The 19,837-nt window shown below is 43.8% G+C and overlaps 1 long non-coding RNA gene across 1 annotated transcript; it reads right to left on the reverse strand.

The window, feature by feature from the left end:
• Positions 1–958: 958 nt before the first annotated feature.
• Positions 959–5,091, reverse strand: LOC142046940 (uncharacterized). The gene is made up of 2 exons (XR_012656037.1): positions 4,420–5,091; positions 959–3,527 (listed from the first exon to the last, which is right to left on the reverse strand). It is a non-coding gene; the product is annotated as an uncharacterized LOC142046940 (long non-coding RNA).
• Positions 5,092–19,837: the final 14,746 nt, after the last annotated feature.

The following is a 19,837-nucleotide window of genomic DNA, read 5'->3' on the forward strand; positions in this document are numbered from 1 at the left end:
ACAGCTGACACAGCAAACCCCGAGAGAACCCCCAAAGACCACAGTATAAGGGCCCTACCATCAATCAAACCCTAACCACGCCCTAACCCCGCCCCTTGACCCCTATAGTCCCTCCCACCTGTCACTGGAAGTCCCACCCTGTGGGGGTATTACTTCCGGGGTCAAGATGGCCACATGACCGGAAGCAAAGTGGGCCATGTGACCCCTCTAAGAACTCCTCCCACCACCCTCTACCAATCAGGAGGGGTTTCCTTCTGAAAGGACCACCCCAAGAGGAGATTTGACCAATCAGGGCGATTTCCGGGGTCAAGATGGCCACCTGACCGGAAGCAAAGTGGGTCATGTGACCCCTCTAAGAACTCCTCCCTCCACCCTTCTACCAATCAGGAGGGGTTTCCTCCCGAAAGGACCACCCCGAGAAGAGATTTGACCAATCAGGGTGACTTCCGGGGTCAAGATGGCCACATGACTGGAAGCAAAGTGGGTCATGTGACCCCTCTAAGAACTCCTCCCACCACCTCTACCTATCAGGAGGGAGTTTTCTCCCAAAAGGACCACCCCGAGAGGAGATTTTGACCAATCGGGGTGACCCCTCTAAGAACTCCTCCCAAGGCCCTCCGCCAATACCCCATAAATCCCAGCGCCAGACAGAGGAGGCCATTTCTTACCAAGGACACGTGTTTTAGAAAAGCGTGGAAAAGGCTACTGAGAGGAAACATGGACTCCTCTACCACTCCCGTTAGAACTTCGGACTTTGTTTTGGACCCAAGCACCATACTTATGTGGCGCAGGACCTACACCAGCGACAATTCTGAGGAGGAGGAGGGAACGACCGAGAGGAGCCCTTTGGCCCACCAGTTGATGGATACGTCGGAACTCGACCCCAAGACCCTCGTGAGGCACCCCAAAGAGCCTGATGGCCTCTCTTTGTCCACCCCCGGAAAAGATGGCGCTCAGGTACGAAGGAACCCAAGCCAGGTTTATTGTCAAACGAAACACAGTAATAATTTCCCATAGACTCTATAAGACATGCTATGAATTTGTGCCCCCTGGCAATGGACCGGCTCAGTCAGTGGTGGGACACTCCACTGCCCCCTAGGCCAGACAAAGATGCGCGCTCCAGGACCTCCTTTTGTACAGATACAGTGCAGATTACTCATCCCTACTAACGTATTGAAGTACAACCCCTTGACTCATTGGGAGCTGTCTCCTCCTTTGATCATGTTGTTTCAAACAGATCTATCCATCATGCTATCCTTTTGACTCTGTTTTTAAGATGCACCTGCTTCTAGCAACCCTCTTCTCATCAACTTCTGTGAGTGGGGCTTGCCTCTGGCTCACAGCGCAGCTTTTGCTTAGCAATGCCTGGAAATACTTTGATTCAGGCTTCAGGCCTCAGACTGGGCCTCTGACACAAGAGTTTGTTTCAGGGGCCTCATCTTACTACACACTGCTTTGTGCATTGATGCAGGCACTGCTAGTGAGGACGCACACCATCGAGACAATAAGCATGGTGTGGCCATGCACAATCGATTTAATTAATTTAGAGGCTCCAGGTTGAAATAGATAAAGTCGACTTAATTTTGTAGTGTAAACCAGTGTTTCTCAAAGCCAGTCTGCCGCTTGTGCAGGGAAAGCCCCAGGCAGTCTGGGCCAGTTTATTTACCTACTGCATCGGCAAGTTCAGCCAATCGCGGCTCCCACTGCCGCAGTTTGCTGCTCCAGGCCAATGGGGGCTGCAGAAAGGGCGGCCAGCACATCCCTTGGCCTGCGCTGCTTCCAGCAGCCCCTGTTGGCTGGAGCGGCAAACCGCGGCGAATGGGAGCTGCGATTGGCCGAACCTGCAGATGTGCCAGGTAAACAAACCAGCCCGGATCGCCAGGGGCTTTCTCTGCACAAGCGGCGGCCCGACTTTGAGAAGCACTGGTGTAGACAAGCCTTAAGAGGCAGTGAAGCAGAAGACTGCCTGAGACTGCTGGAGAGTAGGAACCTTGTTGTGATACACGCCTCCTTGGAAGGGAAACCACGATAGTTACCTAACCAGGGGGCTGAGTCACAAAGCGGACACTGCACCTCCTGAGGAAAAGAGAGGGGCTACAGAGGAGAAACTGATGGAAGGAGTGTTAGCCTAATTCTCCAGATGAGCCACAAGGAGATGCCATCCATTGCACCCTACCATGAGATGATGTATATTCATTACATTTCTGTGAGGAGACATGTTACTCTCTATATTTTTGGGACAGATTAAGATTCTCTCTTATGGAAGTTGTGGGGTATATTATGGCTTTCATCTAATTTCCTAAGTAACTTTAAATATATAGTTCAAGTTTTGACAGTAGATTCACTCAAGAAAAAGATCTTGGCATCACTGTGGATAGATCTCTGAAAACATCTGCTCAACGTGCAGCAGCAATCAAAAAAGCTAACAGAATGTCAGGAACCAGTAGGAAAGAGAATAAGACAAAAATATCATAACGCCACTATAAAAATGCAGGGTGCTCTCACACCTTGAATACTGCATGCAGTTCTGATCACCTCATCTAAAAAAAGATGTATTAGAATTGGAAAATGTACAGAGAAGGGCAACAAAACTGATTAGTAGTGTGGAACAGCTTCCATAGGAGGAGAGATTAAAAAGACTGGAATTGTTCAGCTTTGAAAAGACACAACTAAGGGGGGACATGATAGAGATCTATAAAAGCATGAATGGTGTGGAGAAAGTGAATAGGGAAGTGTTTGTTTACCTGTTCACATAACACAAAGATCAGGGCTCACCCACTGAAATTAATAGGCAGTAGATTTAAAAGAAACAAAAGGAAGTACCAGGTCACACAATGCACAGTCAACTGTGGAACTCATTGCCAGGGGATGTTGTGAAGGCCAAAAATATAATTAGGTTAAAAAAAATTAGATAAATTCCTGGAGAATAGGTCCATTAACCTATGATAAATGGTCCCTTATACCAAAAATCACAACAATATTCAGGTTATTCCCAGCCTCAAAGACCAGTCACTTACCCCAAGTCCAATTGCACCTTGCATCTCACACCAAAGACAATGCTTGTAGCCAAGCCTATAATAATAAACTAAAGATTTATTATCTAGGAAGAGGAAATAACTCTTATTTACAAGGTTAAAGCAAGTATGACAAGTATAGGCAAACAAGTTACAGTCGTAAATTTCAAAAGGCAATAGAAGCTTCTATAACAAGCAAGCTCTAGATGTCCTTTAGGGCTAACCCAGGCTAAGCACTGGGGATTTTTTGCTTATCTTTTGCTTTTGTTAATAATCCTTTCCCCCTCAGAATCCAAGCAGCATAAAAGATACAGTTCCTTGTTGTTAGGGCTTTTGATTCCTTTCCCCCTTCTGCTTCTAGATGTAAATTCAGCTGTTGGGAGGAATTCAGGTGCACATCTCCTCTTCATGGAGTAGGGGAGAGGGATCAATCCACAAAGCTTTTCTCTTCTGATGTTCCACAATGGTTCATTTTCTGTGGACATTCTTTTGTTAGGCAAAAGATAACACTTCCTATTGGAAATTAATATTTCACACTTGTTAATGCTTCCCTCCTGTCTGGTGATTTACAATTACAGAGCAAACACTGAAATACTACCCCATAACATGGGATACAGGTATCATAAGTGAGATTTACTGTGTGCAGCAATTTATAAGCATTTCATAAAGTCTAGATATAACACTCTAATACCTGTAACTCTAATACCTATTTGAACAATGCTAACACACAGGTTCCAGCTATGTATTTGTCAGTGTTTAGCTAAGACCTAGGGGCCTTGGCATGATCTTCCAGCATCATACTTACATTCTTATGTTATGTTCTTATTTTCCTTTTGTAAATCTGGCCCACTGTTACTATGGCAGCATATGTATTTTAGAGATATTTCAATGCACAATTTTAATACACAATAGTGAATTTTGCCATTATTGATTTCTATCTGTGTATTTCTCTCCTGCTGCCTTTACAAATATGCTTGTTTCTGCTTCTGAACTCTCAGGTACACAGAGTAATAGTCCAGGTGTTATTTTATTCCGTGCTAAGACAAGTATCTGACTTATTATGTTAATAATAGCAGGCATTCTAAGGGTACAGCTGCATTCATGCAATGTTTTACTAGCAGCGAGAGTCAGAGCACTCAGCTCTGGCATTCTCAAAACTTTTCCTAGTATGGACTACATTTTAATCAAGACATTCCCTCATTGACTCCGACCCTCTGTATGGAAAAGTGACAGGGAAATATTTAATGTGATTTTTAGCTGGTGTTCAATGCAGTTTAGCAGCTGGAAACAAGGAGTTGAAACCAGCACAATCTATCCAGCCAGCTCTCCATTGACCACAGTTTGGGAATTGCTAAGCTACAAGAGCAGCATGTTTACAAACTTTCCTAAAAGCAGCCATTTTTACCTTAATTTCACTTCTTCTCTCAGTTCTGTGGTGATTTTGTTTCACAAAGAAGTTCCTGTTTCTTTTTCTATTTTCTCCGCTCTGGTGAGGCCCCAATCTCTTGAGTGAGGTATCCGAAGACAGGTTTTTTCTTTGTCATGTCCAAAGAGCCACTGCAATGAGAACTACCAGAAACTTCTACAGAAAGAATGCACATGCCTGCTTCAAACAAATAACACAATGAAATGGCAGCATCTAAGAGCAAGGACTCCATGAATTATGCCTCTAAAAGTAGTGTAGAATTCCTGTGCAGGCTGATCTCTTCCCATGAATTGTATAGCTACTTCTATACAGCCTTGCAGAGAAGAAGAATGTATGATCTTAAGCAAGCTAAAGTTGTCTTGTTCTACAGTACAAGCATGGTGCAATGGACTTGGGATGTAAACAAGAGGTCAGCCAGGGCTTCAGAGTGTTCAGTGACTGCTCAATTACTCAATGCATGTTGCCTCTATAGACTGCAAGCTCTGTGAGGTGGAAATTGTTACCTGTTTTTCAAGCAACAAAAACTAATAGAGCTGGCACTGCTCATTTCATCACAGATATGTGGGCCAGACATCAGTTTCCACAGAGGTGGTTGCAGATCATTAGGCAATATTCTAGTCTACTAAGTGCTGCACTATCCAGCTCCACCAAGCAGTGTCACCGGAGACTTGCAGCTACCATATTGGTTACATAAGAGAACTTATGCTGGTGGAGGACTGGCATAAAAGAGTGGCCCTCCAGCACGCTTCTCCTCCTCCTTCCCCCTTTTCCTCCCCTGGCAAGAGCTGGCTGATGCATGAGCTGCCTCCACCAGGTTCATGTCAGTGAAGAATTGCCTCTAGAAGGGGAATCTGGCCTATAGATTTCTTGGAAAATATTCTCACAAGCAAGCAAAGTACTAGAGGCCACACTCTCAATCTGCCTAATTTTATAATTCCATTTAATGAAACGGTACATCAGCCAAGAACATCAGGATGTGGTGAAGAAAATGGCAAAATAATGAGATAATGTAAACCTCCAGAAAAATCCTATCACCTGCGCACCCATATTGAAAAGGCTGGCAACAATTAAGAAAATGATCAGGACAAATTTCTGTATTTTTCAAACATAGTGAATCCCTATGCATATCTGTGCCAGAGGCTATTTGAAATAGGGAAAACTTTTCAATACCACTCAGCATGGCTATTCAGAACCTCCCAGCTCTTTCTTCTACTAGAATGAAATGGAGCCTGGACATTAAAACCCAAATTTTCAAAAAGGATCACTGTTCTTGGATGCCTTCATTTCTGAGCACCCATCCTGAGACATCTTCAATATCCAAAATACGAGGCAACCAGAATTCATGACCACTTCTCAAACATTGTGTCTGAGTACCATAGCTAATGTTTGCAAGAACATTGGAGGGGGAAAGTGCTATATACGGGCCCTGAGTGTTACTTTGTTTTCAGATCAGCTGCGTTGTCACTTCCTGCTTTTTATCTTTGCTGTTCATTTGAATAGAAAATATAAGAGAGCGTGTTACTCTTCAGCATACCATTGCTGAGTTAAATGTCGTCAATACATTGTGAGAATACACAGCAGACATATAGACACTTCATTGGATAGCTTTTATATCTGTGTGATCTTCTAATCACCTCTTAGGGAATGTAACATTAGTTGTAGGTACCTTGCCATCTGAGGCCAAATTTTCAGTAAGGCTCAGTACACAACAGCCGCTGTTGAGAGAGTGGCGTTCTGAAGTAACAAAATATAGACCTACAGATATAACACAAGACTTCCTATTTCACCACTCCCCTACCCATATGGCATTTCACTTGATCATCAAACTGTATTCAAACCTTTGTGTAACTTTTCATACAACTTGTTTCTTCCCAAAACCAGGGAATGTAGTTAATTTAAAGGAAAACCAAAAAATGGTTTGAAATCAGAGCTTTTTAAAAACACAAAAAAATAGGTCCAGTTATTACACAAAACAGATTGTTCTTCTACAGAGTAGAACATACAAATGTAGGAGACATTTGTATTCATTGTTCCTTTAAAAATTGTTCTGTAAATCAGAGGTCACACAGGTAGTAGAAGATAATAACAGTTACTATGGCAAGGCAGGCAAGTAAATAGTTACTATAGCAACTCGAGAAAAGTGTGACTAGCAGAGCAAGTTGTGTAAAGCACACAATTGTCAATCACTTATTGACATATAAGATACAATTTTGTAGGCAGGCACCCTTGCACTTGAAATTTTTCTTCTATTGTGTTTTGTACAAGCCTGTGTGCATCTGATGTCATATTTTGACTGGCTTCTAACTTTAATCAGTCAATACCATTACCACACAGTACTAGGAGTGCAAATATGGTACAAGCATATGTCTCCATTTAGTAACCCAGAGACCTGTTAGCCCAAATTTTCAAAAGGCCTCAACCTCACGTCTAAAATTGTGAGAATGATTTTGTGTGTGTGTAATTATTCACATGCAAGGCTAATGCAGTTCTTAAGATTTTGCATGCAATTGTTGTTGTTCAGGCAAATTATATGTGCACATTTCTGAAAATATGAGCATATATTTCTAATGCCAATAATTTGCACTTACATCGTGCTTTTACAGCCGGGGATCTCAAAGCACACATTTTTATAGATGGGGAAACTTTGGCACAGAAAGATGTAGTGATTTAGGTACAGGGCCAAGGCTTCTGACTCCCAGTCCTGTACTGTTACTGTCAGACCAGTGGTCCCAAAACTGTGGGGCACGCCCCACAAAGGGGGGACACACAGTGAGGCCCAGGCCAGTCCCCATGGGGGCAGAGAGGGGGGTGTCCCCCCAGCGGGAGTAGCAGAAGCTCCCTAAAAGTGGGAGGGCCACAGGCACCCGAACCAGGCCCCCGCCCCTCACATTGCTGCTTCCACCCCCACCCCAGGCCTTGCCCTTCTGCTCACTCCTTTCTGCCCCCACTGCCCTGTTGTTCGCCCTTGCAGCCAGTAAAAAGTGGGAGGCATAGCCCTCCCACTTTTAAAAGTGATGAGGCCATGGGCCCCTGGGCCCATCACCCCTCCCCCATTCCAGCACCCCTGCCACCCAGGCCTGTTCCAGCCCCAGCCGTAGCCCTGGCCGCAACTGCATGCCTGCTCCCATTCCTGGTCCCCAGCCGTAGCTCCGTTCCCATGGCAGTCCCCTGCCGTGGCTCTGGCCCCAGCTCCCAACCACAGCTTCCTGGGAGTGCGGACAGATTCTATTACAGATAGGCGAGGGCATGACATAAAAAGCTTGGGGACCACTGTATTGGACCATGCTGCCTCCCTAGCAGAGTCTGTCTATCTTCAGTAGGTCTGTGCCCCCAACTTTACCATAGTATCTGATTGCCTCACAGTCTTTAAGGCAGATATTCTCACAATGCTCCTGTGAGGGAAGGAAGTGCTGTTATCCTCATTTTACAAATATGGAACTGAGACACAGAGACCCTAAATGATTAATTTATACAAGGTCAAATAGGAAGTCTGGTAGAACAGGAAATTAATCCACAGTCTCCCAAGTCCTGGGCTAGTGGCCTAACCACTGGGCTATGCTTCCTCTTTCTAGTAATTAGACCTCTCAAAGGAAATACTGTAACATGAAGAATATATCCCTGGTTCTTCCTGTGGCATGCAGAGAAAACAATTTTTTGATCAAGCAATTGAGCATCTCATACAATCTGGAAAATCTGATATATACAGACTGTGAGTGACTGGTGGATTAGTTCACTACTGGTCTAACTTCACTGGCATCAATGATGTTACACTAAGGATGAATTTGGTCCAGTAAATTCAGAAAATCTATGTAACATCACCCAGACAGTAGAATGTGGGAATGTCCAACTCATTTAATTTACTAGACAGTAACTTGCCCTTATGCAATCTGAGTAACTGATTCAAGCTCTCTGAATTGACCTCTAAGGAGCATTTAGTCACAAGGTCAACACCTTCCACTCTAAGCAATTCTAAAATTTCTGCCTGTGGGCAAGGAAAAGGCATATTAGGCACCTCCAACTCTTTTTCTTCAGAGATTCTTTAAAAAATACACTGGAATTAAGCCTAGAGAAGTTTTCTTTTAGATGGCTGTGGGCCTCACTAATGAGTCTAAAGTTAATGGAAAAGTACAGTGGGTGAATTGTGTTTAATCCAATACAGTATTTCAAATGAGCTTTAGTGGATTCCATGGTTAAGTGGTGCACAGTGGTAATTTAAGTTCGAAGTCTACAGAATGTTTTGCCATACACAGCCTTATCTTATCCTTAGTGACCAGGAAACATCGATTTAATGTGTGATACATGAAAGAGAGCCTGTGTGGGTAAGTGAAATTAATGTACATACTCCCAGGTACAGAAGAATTTTAAGCCTGAGCATTTTGATTTGTTTTTTACACCAGATGGCAATACACCAGTCACCACTGTGCATGGCCTACTGAAGGTCTACAAATGTACAGTCGGGATCTGGGCACTTTGACTGACCCACTTTTTATATATGAGAAGAAGCACTGTGGAGGCAGCATACTCAACCTCTGCAGGCAGGGATAGTGAATAGAGTGCTACCACAGCGCAGTAGCCCTCTTGCTGTATTGGCCTAGTTTACTTCTGAGTCTTAGTTCATTAATGCTGTCCAAGGACTCATTCCTTCTCCCACTGAAGTCAATGGGTGATAATTATGGCTACTACCTATTTGGCTTTGTGCTCTTCTGATCTAAAGATCTCATGAAGCTCCTGCAGCCGCTTCCCAGAAATGCCACTGACTTGCTATGTAGCCTTGGGCAAGTCACTTCACCTCTCTGCGTCAGTTTCTACATGTGTATGGCTTTTGTTAAAAGTAAAATGGGGACACTATTACTTTACCTACCTCCTAGGCAGTGGTGCAAGTAGATTTTAACTCTTAGCGGTATGGTAGCAATCCCTCAATCTCACCCCACCCCTCACAAAAAATGTTCTGTGACTAGAGCCCTGCGCAGATACAAATGTATACCTATGGATGCGGATTTCCACAGAAATAAATCAGTATCTTTGGAACTATGGGACTCTTCCGGGAACTGCAGCAGCGAAAGGAGCAGAATGTGGGGCCTCCATTCCCAGGCGCCCCGCCTCGAACCCCACCCCCAGTTCTGTTCTCCGGTGGGGCTGTACAGATCCCAGACAGGAGACGCAGCTGTGTGGAGGTTTGGGGGGAGATACAGCCATACCGGAAGAGCTGGCGGCATGGGGCACTGGCTACTGGGAGTTGCGGCCCCACATTCTGCTCCTTTCGTAGCTCCAGTTTCTGGAGAGCCCTGCGGTTCAGTGGATACGGATTTCTATCTGCGGATATACGCATCTGTAGGTATAAATTTGTATCTTTGCATGGCTCTACAATTAATTCTTGAAAACGTGTCTTTCTGGTACGGTGTACCAGCAATATATATCTTAATGGTACGGTGTACCTGACTGTACCGGCTTATGTTCACCACTGCTCCCAGGGATGGTTTGAGAATGACTCAGTCATTGTCTTTGACCTGTGAAGCACCACATAAATGTTAAGCATTATTGTTGTTGAACCCAAAAGATCCCAACATTCCTGAATGTTGGCTAAGTTCTGCCACAGACCATTCTTTATCAGAGAGGTAGCCGTGTAAAAGCAGCAAAGAGTCCTGTGGCACCTTATAGACTAATTTGGAGCATGAGCTTTCGTGGGTGAATACCCACTTCGTTGGATGCGTGTTAATCTTTGCAACTTTAGCCCATCTCTACTCATGACACTTGTATATGTGTCATCAGAACATTGCTTCATTCTGGGTGCAGCCCTGGCAGATGCTGAGCCTACACAACTCCCTTTGATTCCCGTGGTAGGTGAAAGCATTCAGCACTGAATAGGCTTGGGCTCTAGGTCAATATTCTGTTATGACTGTACCCAAAAAAGGCGTTAAAATGATCTTTGAAAACACTCTATTTAATTCTGTTAATTTTCCCAGAGCTATTTAGTTTGTATTATGTATCATATTAATTTTGTATTTATTTAAATCTTCTTGGTATGGTGTTGAAATATACCGAGGATCCTGCAGAAGGTGAGAGGAAGCTGTTGAAGGCAGCCAGTGGTGGGAATGAGGAGGCCAGCAGGAGAGAACCAACTGTGACTTGTTAAACTTTGGTAACACTTTTGGTTAAAATAAGTGTCAGAATTAGGTGGCTCAGGCTCTGGTTAATCTTCAGTCGGTTTCTGTGTGAGCAGTGTTGTGCGCCATTCAGTCTGGCCTGCACAACTGAAGTCCCAGTTCAGGAAGGTGCTTTAAATACATGTGTAACTTTAAGTAAATGAATAGTCCCATTTTATACTTTAAGTTCTTTCCTTAATTGGGACCTGTGTTTATGGGTATGTCTACACTACGGGATTATTCCGATTTTACATAAACCGGTTTTTAAAACAGATTGTATAAAGTCAAGTGCAGGCGGCCACACTAAGCACACTAATTCGGCGGTGTGCGTCCATGTACCAAGGCTAGCGTCGATTTTCTGGAGCGTTGCACTGTGGGTAGCTATCCCGTAGCTATCCCATAGTTCCCACAGTCTCCCCTGCCCATTGGAATTCTGGTTTGAGATCCCAATGCATGATGGTGCAAAAACAGTGTCACGGGTGATTCTGAGTAAATGGCATCACTCGTTCCTTCCTCTGTGAAAGCAATGGCAGACAATCATTTTGCGCCCTTTTTCTCTGGATTGCCCTGGCAGACACCATAGCATGGTAACCATGGAGCCCGTTTTGCCTTTTGTCACTGTCACCATATGTGTAATGGATGCCGCTGACAGAGGCAGTACTGCAGTGCTACACAGCAGCATTCATTTGCCTTTGCAAGATAGCAGAGACAGTTATTGGTTGTTCTGTACCGTCTGCCATACCATTGTAAATTGGCGATGAGATGATGGTTATCAGTCGTTCTGTACCGTCTGCTGCCGTCATGGGTGCCCCTGGCTGAAGTCGGCCGAGGGCGCAAAGACAAAAATGGGAATGACTCCCCGGGTCATTCCCTCCTTTATGGTTTATCTAAAAATAGTCAGTCCTGCCTAGAATATGGGGCAAGTGTACCAGAGAGTACAGCCGCTCCATGTCAGATCCCGCAGAAATGATGAGCTGCATGCCATTCTAGGGGGTGCCCCTACAACAACCCCACCCGTTGCTTCCCTGCTCCCTCAACCCTCCTGGGCTACTGTGGCAGTGTCCCCCCCATTTGTGTGATGAAGTAATAAAGAATGCAGGAATAAGAAACACTGACTTGTTAGTGAGATAAAATGAGGGGGAGGCAGCCTCCAGCTGCTATGATAGTCCAGGCAGAATTAAACGTGCGGGGAGAGGAGCCCAGCTCCCACTGCCTAGATATCCACGGCAGTACAGAATCTTTTCTTTAACATGCAAGAGGGGGCTTGATGGATGCGTCACCCCATGTTGCTATGATGAAGACGCGTTAACCAGCCATTTTGTACCATCTACTGGGAATGACGGGGAATCATTCCTATTTTTACCCAGGCGCCCCCGGCCGAACCTCACCTGACGCCAGCCAGGAGCACTCCCGCGTGATGATGATGACAATAGGCAGTCTGATTGTACCGTCTGGCCCTGGGAGGTGGAAGGGGGAGAGGGGTGCTGTGTTCATTGGCCGCCAGCACTGGTGTACCCAGCGCAATGCAGTAGACATAGGGACATATAAAAAAAGTCAAGAATGATTTTTCCGCTTTTCTTTCACAGGAAAGAGGTGAATGGACGAATCAATACTCTGAAGCCACCCGGACACATGTATTTGACCCCCTACAGCATGGGAGCGTCGCAATGAATGCAAATGCTTTTCGAGACTGCGGGACTGTGGATAGCCTGGAAGTCCTCAGTATCCTCCCCGTCCCTCCATGAGCATCATTGTTCTTGCTGTCGTTATCATTGTCACGCAGCATTGCTGTGAGCTCCCTGCGTGCCAGGCCTCCTTAGCCAACGGCAGAACAGCAGCCACCTAGGGCATCATCAGAGCACGCCGCCGAATTTCAGTGCATTTTAGCAGATGCTCGTCACTGCAGTACGCGGGTGCACTGAGAGGCCCCTGTCGGTGCCATGCACCACGCAGCACCCGTTGGGGACCTGACCTAAGAGAGCCTCCTGAAGCACGGCGATCGTTTTGATTTAAATGGACTTGAACTGTATGAAGAATTGAGTAGCACTGTCATAAATGTTCCACATGCAAAATTGATGATGGACGTGTACAGTTTCCTCATACCAGCAAACTTGTTGACATATATCCTAATGTGTACATTGCCACTCGTATTCTACTGACAATTCCTGTAACAGTAGCGTCAGGAGAATGGAGTTTCTCAAAACTAAAGCTCATTAAAAACAATCTCCGCTCTACAAGCAGTCAGGAAAACTTGATTGATCTTGCTATTCTTTCAATCAAGCAAGACATCACTTTGTCTTTGTCATACGATGACATTATTACTGATTTTGCAGCCAAGAAAGCCAGAAAGATTGTTTTTAATTAAAACCAAATCCTTGTTTCAATGCCGCTGCACAGAAATTTCCAATAAAATGTTGACAAATTAAAAAAACTATATTATTTGCATCATTCTGTCAAATCAGAATTTTTTCTATAGTGCTACTTCTTTAGTGCTAGTTCATCAGCATTACAGTGTGCTTAACTACGTTAAACTGGTTTTAGTAACATGCACGTGGCAAGTTTTCCAATAGTGTAAGCTTATGTTTGTGTTGCTAAGAGCAAGACAGGCACAGGGGCACCAGTTTAATAATCCCGCCTAGGATACCATAAATCCTAAGGACGGCCCTCCTGCTGTGGCCTCTGTCTGGAGATTTTTTCAAATCAAATTCTTTTGGCATTTCGTCTTCTGCAACGGTGCTCTGATAGAACAGATCTGCCTCCCCATACAGCGATCAGATCCAGTATCTCCCGTACGGTCCATGCTGGAGCTCTTTTTGGATTTGGGACTGCATCACCACCCGTGCTGATCAGAGCTCCACGCTGGGCAAATAGGAAATGCAATTCAAAAGTTCACAGGGCTTTTCCTCTCTACCTGGCCAGTGCATCCAAGTTCAGATTCCTGTCCAGAGCGGTCACAATGGTGCACTGTGGGATACCACCCGGAGGCCAATACCGTCGATTTGCGGCCACACTAACCCTAATCCGATATGGTAGTACCGATTTCAGCGCTACTCCTCTCATCGGGGAGGAGTACAGAAACCAGTTTAAAGAACCCTTTATATCGATATAAAGGGCCTCGTTGTGTGGACGGGTGCAGCGTTAAATCGGTTTAACACTGCTAAAATCAGTATAAATGTGTAGTGTAGACCAGGCCTGTGGAAACTATGTTTTAAATCCTCTTTTAAAATTGGTTTCCTAATACAGGGGAATAGAGGGGAATGCGTTCATTTTGGAACGGGGGTAGATTTTTATTTTTTGGCTCAGGCTTATAAATATTATGGTATTTCCTAGTAACATCTCTTAGAGTTAATGTAAACAAGGGAAAAAACAAATAGCAAGTTGTAGTCAAGAAAGCCTATGGTTTCCTTTGCAAGTCCTTCTAACAGTGGAGGAAGCCCATCAAAAGGTCAGACACTTGCATTCAGTCATGTGACATGTCACCTTGTGTTGTGCTGGAGCATAAAAACTGTTCTGTTTACATCTTGCCATGGCTAACACACAGTGTGCGTCTGGCAGGTGATGCAGTTTCCTGGTGAATGGCTAACTCTGTTTTTGTTATTGCTCAGGGAAGGGAAATCAATGCATATCTGGTAGTTTTCACCTGAAGTGACCCCAGCCTGAGTGTTTTTTTTTTAATCTGAGCTGACTTCCAGCTCATGATTTACGTGTATTGGCAGAGAAAAGAATAGGAGTCTCAAGCGTACCAATCATTATAAAGCAGCCCTTTGATGGAGGATGGAGGGAGGATTAAAATGAAAATCTACACTAATAAGGGCTTGGCTACACACAGAAATTAACTAAATGGGTTTCTAAAATCATCAGTGCAATTCACTTGTGTGGATACTCCTTAAGTTGGTTTAAGGCCTTGTATATATTGGTGGCTGCGTGTAGGGAATGTGTAGCTACACGCTTCAATGAAAAGCAGGCTGCATCTACACTGTGATGTGTAGCTACAAGCAGCAGTGAAAGACTCTGAAAGGGGGAGGGAGCAGAGAAAGGCTATGTCAGCATGGAGGAAGCGAGACATTACAATGCTAAAAATAGCAGTGTAAATGGGGGATGCACTGTTTGGGCATGGCAAAAGACCTGTAGGATATGTACCCGAAGGTTCTGGCATGTCTGTATGCGGCTAAGCAGTGCCTCACCATCTACACTTCCATTTATACCCCTGCTGGCTGGGCATGCAGTGCATGTACTCTATACGTCACCATAAGAGAATGTGCAGTGTAGATATACCCTCAGAGTGCCTTACATTGAATTACCTTCACTTGATATTAACCACACTTAAACCAATTTAATGAGTGTCCACACAAGGGACTGCACCGATTCAGCAAAATTGATTTAGATATCCAATTAGTGAAATCAGTGTGGTTCCTGTGTGTGCCCCAGACTGGGTTTAAGTGTAGTTCTATGCTGTCTGTAACATCCTTTTTCTGTCTGAGGTCTGAGGTCTGACATTACATAAATCTGTATAACTGATAGCCTATTGGGATTATAGCAATTAAATCCATTCAGGACTGACTCATTGGCCACATGAGGGAGAATTGGTGATATATTACAATAATATCTTGTATGTGTGCAGTGTGTCATCCAAGGATCTCAGAGTTCTATACCTTTGGTGAATTAATCATCACAAAAACCCTGTGAATTTGGTAACTTCCTTATCTTAAATTTCCAAACTAGTGGTGGAAGTATGGAGTGTCTTGCACCACCCCTGCTGTGCTTTACATTACAAGCCCTTCAGACTGAGACTCAAACCTGGGTCTCTAGTGCAGCAGTGCAGAACACTAATCCCTAAAGGACTGGCCAGGTCATCAGTTTCTGGGTTTTCTAAACTGTTTTATAATAGATTTTTCAATCTGTACTCAAAGAATGCAGGAATATTTTAATTTTCCTGGAAATTAAGCTTAGCAAATGTGAAAGGAAGCTGTGAAACCTGTGTGCCTCTACAAAGTTCAAGATGTCTCAAACTGCATGAGCTATAGCAGGGGGGACCTTGCAGTAAAACAGAGTTAAAGGGTGAGACATCTTCAAAATTGGTTAATCCTCCCCCTTGCAAAGATTTACATTAGCAATAGAATACACTATGTTGTGCATATCTGGTAATGTATATATGTGAGTTATAAACAGAGATTAAGGAGCCTGTTCTGCATGGTTGCCTAGGAGATCTGAGCATCCTTGACGTCCACTGACTTCTCTGAGCATGGAGGCTGCTCAGGATTGGGCCCCAAATCTAGTTCAAAGCCTTGAGGCCGGGTCCTTCCATCTGTCTGAACTGGAGTCAGATTGGTACAGTGTAGGGGAGTCTCAGGTATGCTAACTGACACTGGATGCTCATTGCCCCCAAACAGCCATTCTGACAGCTGGGCCTGCCCCTTACATTGGGGGCCAGCCAGCGTCTAGTGTAGAAGGCTCTACAGCAGTGGCTCTCAAACTGTTTTTTTCCGCAGACCACTTGAAAATTGCTGAAGGTCTCAGCGGATCACTAAATGATCTTTCCAAATGTTGTTTGTACCATTAGCTAACTACTGTAAACTGCTTTGGATAAAAGCACTATATATATATATTTTTAAAAAGCTTAATAATAATTAGGGTTTTTTGTTTTACAAATAAAAGCACACAACTCATATTTTAATATCAGTAGTCTTACCTTCCTAATGCGATGGATGTGCTCTCTGTCCCAGGCCGTGGCAGTCCCTGAGCTAGGGCTAGGAAGGAGGGGGATGTCTCCCCCCGCCACAGCAGCCACAGAGCCGAGGCTGGGAAGGAGGCCGTCTCTCTCTGGCAGCCGCAGCCCTGGAGTTGGTGAAAGTCATCTCTTTCTCTGGCCACCCCCGCCCTACACTTCCCAAATTGCTCCCACCCCTCTTCTCACCCCACTGCCCCCTCCCACCTACCCCTATTCCCCTCAAGGCCACCACCTCACCTTACGTGTGCGTCTTCTCCAGGGTCTAGGCCTGCAAGACTCCATTAATTAGGTGAGTGGCCCTTCATTCTCTCATGTGCAACCACCCAGGTGCGCACCTTAGAGGGAAATATCCATGGACCACCTGAATGGAGCTCGCAGACCACTGGTGGTCCGCAGACCACAGTTTGAGAACCTCTGCTCTACAGCAACACTGAATTCCTTAGTGCAGGGGGAATCCTCAGGATGCTGGTTAAGCTGGCATTAGGGTTATTTAGTGTTGCTGAAATAGTACAAACCAGTAGCTAAGTAATGTAAGTATTACTACACTATAATAGTTCCAAGTTCCCTCTCTCCATGTCTCTCCAAAGAATACCAATGCTTTGCATATTATTCCTGGTTATTTATGAGAAGACTAGAATGCTGGACCACAGAATTCTGACAGTAAACAACTGAAGAAAATACAAAGCTTTCTCAGAAACTTCCTATCAGGGAACAGCATGACTGTAAAACTTCCGTTCACATACAGCTGGTGGCTTCCTAGTTGTGCTTTGGTAACAGCCAGTGTGGTAAATTATCAACTCCTTCTTTTATGTAGGTTTGGCTTGAGTAGTACATTCCTTGAATACTACATGTTCTAAATACCAGCAATTTGTACACAATGATCCACCTGAAAACTGAAACCAACGAGGCAGAGAATGTTTTGGTAAATGAAAAGTGTAAATTTCAGATACAGAAAGGACAGTTGCAATTTTCATAGGCAATGGCCCAAGTAAGGCCCATTCTTCTTCAGCTTGAAGATCTCCAGTAATGAACAAATGGCGTTAGAATCCTATATCTGATTTATGGATTATATTTTGTGTACTATGTGGACACTGGACTGTGTCCTGGGGGGGGGAAAGGGGCTACCCTAGTTTGTATCAATGATTTAGGCTCCCTAGTCCTCACTTGTAACATTGTTGGATTAATTTATTTTCCTGGTACCCTCAAAGAATCTACTTTTTCTATAGGTCATAGATCCTTTTAGGCCTCAACTCCCCACATAAATTCTCCCCCTCGCATCCTTCTGAACACACCAAACTGAGGCAAAAACACTCACTCATTTTACCTCATTGCAAAATGTTGAGCCATCTCATCTTTCATGATTTTCCCAGCTCACTCAGGTGTCCAAGTTGTTCCTGCCTTCCTGGTTAGGCCACTTCATTACTACAGGATTGGCCCACATCAAGATGTTAAAGTACACGATGTTAATCTAAAAGGTAAGGACTGAATCTTGTACATCATCCGGTAAATGAGACCTCGATGCTGACTGAGACCTCTGGGTATCATTGTAATACAAATGCTACGTTGGAATTCTGGAAGTGCCAGTAGGCCCAGTTCTTCCATTGGATGAATTAGTACAAATCTCTGTAGCTTCAGCAGGAGATGCAGACTTGTCGCTGAACACAGAATCGAGCCATTGATTTATGCAGTGGTCTTAAGGCAGCATTAGTGTGACAGTGTGAAAGGTAGAACTGGTTTAAAAAAAAATTTGTCAAAGATGGTTAGTCAACAAGGAGGAAGCAAAACGTGATGGAAACCAGAAATGAATGTGGAAACGGTTCCTATCTGTGCTAATGATATAGCAATATATGGATCCCTCCGTTCTCAAATCATACCATACATTAGTTTCTTTCTGATGCAACGCAAAAAAAACAAGGTACAAATGTCTTCTGGGTGGCTATTTTTTATCTACATACTTCAGGGGCTTGTAATTAAGACGTCTGAGGATGTTAGGGAGGTAATTTACCAGCAGTGCTACTTCCTGTGACTGAAAAAAATTAGTGTACTAGTTGTAAGGTTACACAAAAGTCAGTGGAGTTACATCACGGATTAATTTGGTCCAGCATATCCTACGCAAATAGGCTGGCTCCAGCACAGACACAGAAGTAAATATGTTTTAATGCCATTGAATGCTGTGGTTTCCACCAAGAATGAATTTGGGCCAATATTTATCAGTCCAAAAAGGATCTAACATTTTTCTGCCCTAATAAAGAATGATATTTCCTGATTGGGAAAGTATTCAAATTGCTGTGGCTGTGTCAGAGCCATTTGTGTTGTTTCTGTTGCAGATATGCAGCAAGAGCAAAATAATTTATTTTAAAAGTGACTGTGGGATTTTTTTTTTCAAGTTTAAAAAGAACAGTGGGGCATGTGAGCAAAACAACTACTGAAAACTGAAACTAGAAAAACTGACTGAAGAAGATAACATCTTTAAATGAAGCGCATGCAAAAGCAGCAAGTGCTGGAGCAACTGTTCTTCACACCCAACCAGTTTCCTGCTGCTGTGTTAAGTTTCACCTGCAAATGCTTATGTGGAGTTAACAAAGTTGCTGTTGGATAATCCTGGCAAATTCCACCCAGCAAGCAATCTTTGTTTGAAGATGGCATAAGACAACCACTGTAAAATTAACCATACCTCAAAGAAGAGTTTCTCTGGAGACATGGACCCAAACATATTTTTTTAAAATGTGTATGTGTAAATGATCTAACTCATTGTATAACATAGACAATGACAAATATAAAGCGTACATCAGATAAACAATAGAAATTAATGTAACAGTGAGAAATCCTTAGGATGTCTAAAACCATCAATGGGGTGGGAATAACTGTAATATTAAATTAAAAAAAAAATGCAATGTCCCTAAACCAAGACTGTTCTGTATAGAAGCACAAGGGACATTTTAGAAAGGAAGATAAAGGGCCAACCTTCACTGATGTCAATGGAGTGCCACCACTTCCCACCAGGAGAAAATTTGGCCCACAATCAAATTAGTTAGTGAGCTAAATACTGTGCTAACAGCATTTAACTCTATAGTACTTAAACTACAGCTGAATTATTCAGTTTAACTGAGAGCAGAATTGGCCCAGAGGGCCCAAGTATCATTAACTACTCATCAAAAAATAACAGATTCAACCTGAAAGAAATTTCTTCAGATATGACTGATTTATTTAAAGCTGCAGCATATCAGAATGACTGGGATGATTATCAGTTACATCTGCTGTCAAGCTGGGTGAAACTGAAATGGTGCGCTACTGTGAGCAGCTTAATCTACATACAACAAGCAAGATCCTGGACAAAATACTTTCTGTGCTAGAACTAGCTGCTGGCCCCTGCAATTTCCTTCCTCTCAATAGCTATTTTCAGCATTGTTGACTGAAAAGAAATCTTGCACGTTAGTATTACTACAGAGAAGGCAACCACCTTTAAACATTTGCTCAAATGGTCATTGTTGGTTTTTTTTCTCCTGCAAGCAATACAAAAAACTCA

This window comes from Chelonoidis abingdonii, chromosome 5, assembly GCF_003597395.2.
Source record: "Chelonoidis abingdonii isolate Lonesome George chromosome 5, CheloAbing_2.0, whole genome shotgun sequence".
NCBI lineage: Eukaryota > Metazoa > Chordata > Testudines > Testudinidae > Chelonoidis > Chelonoidis abingdonii.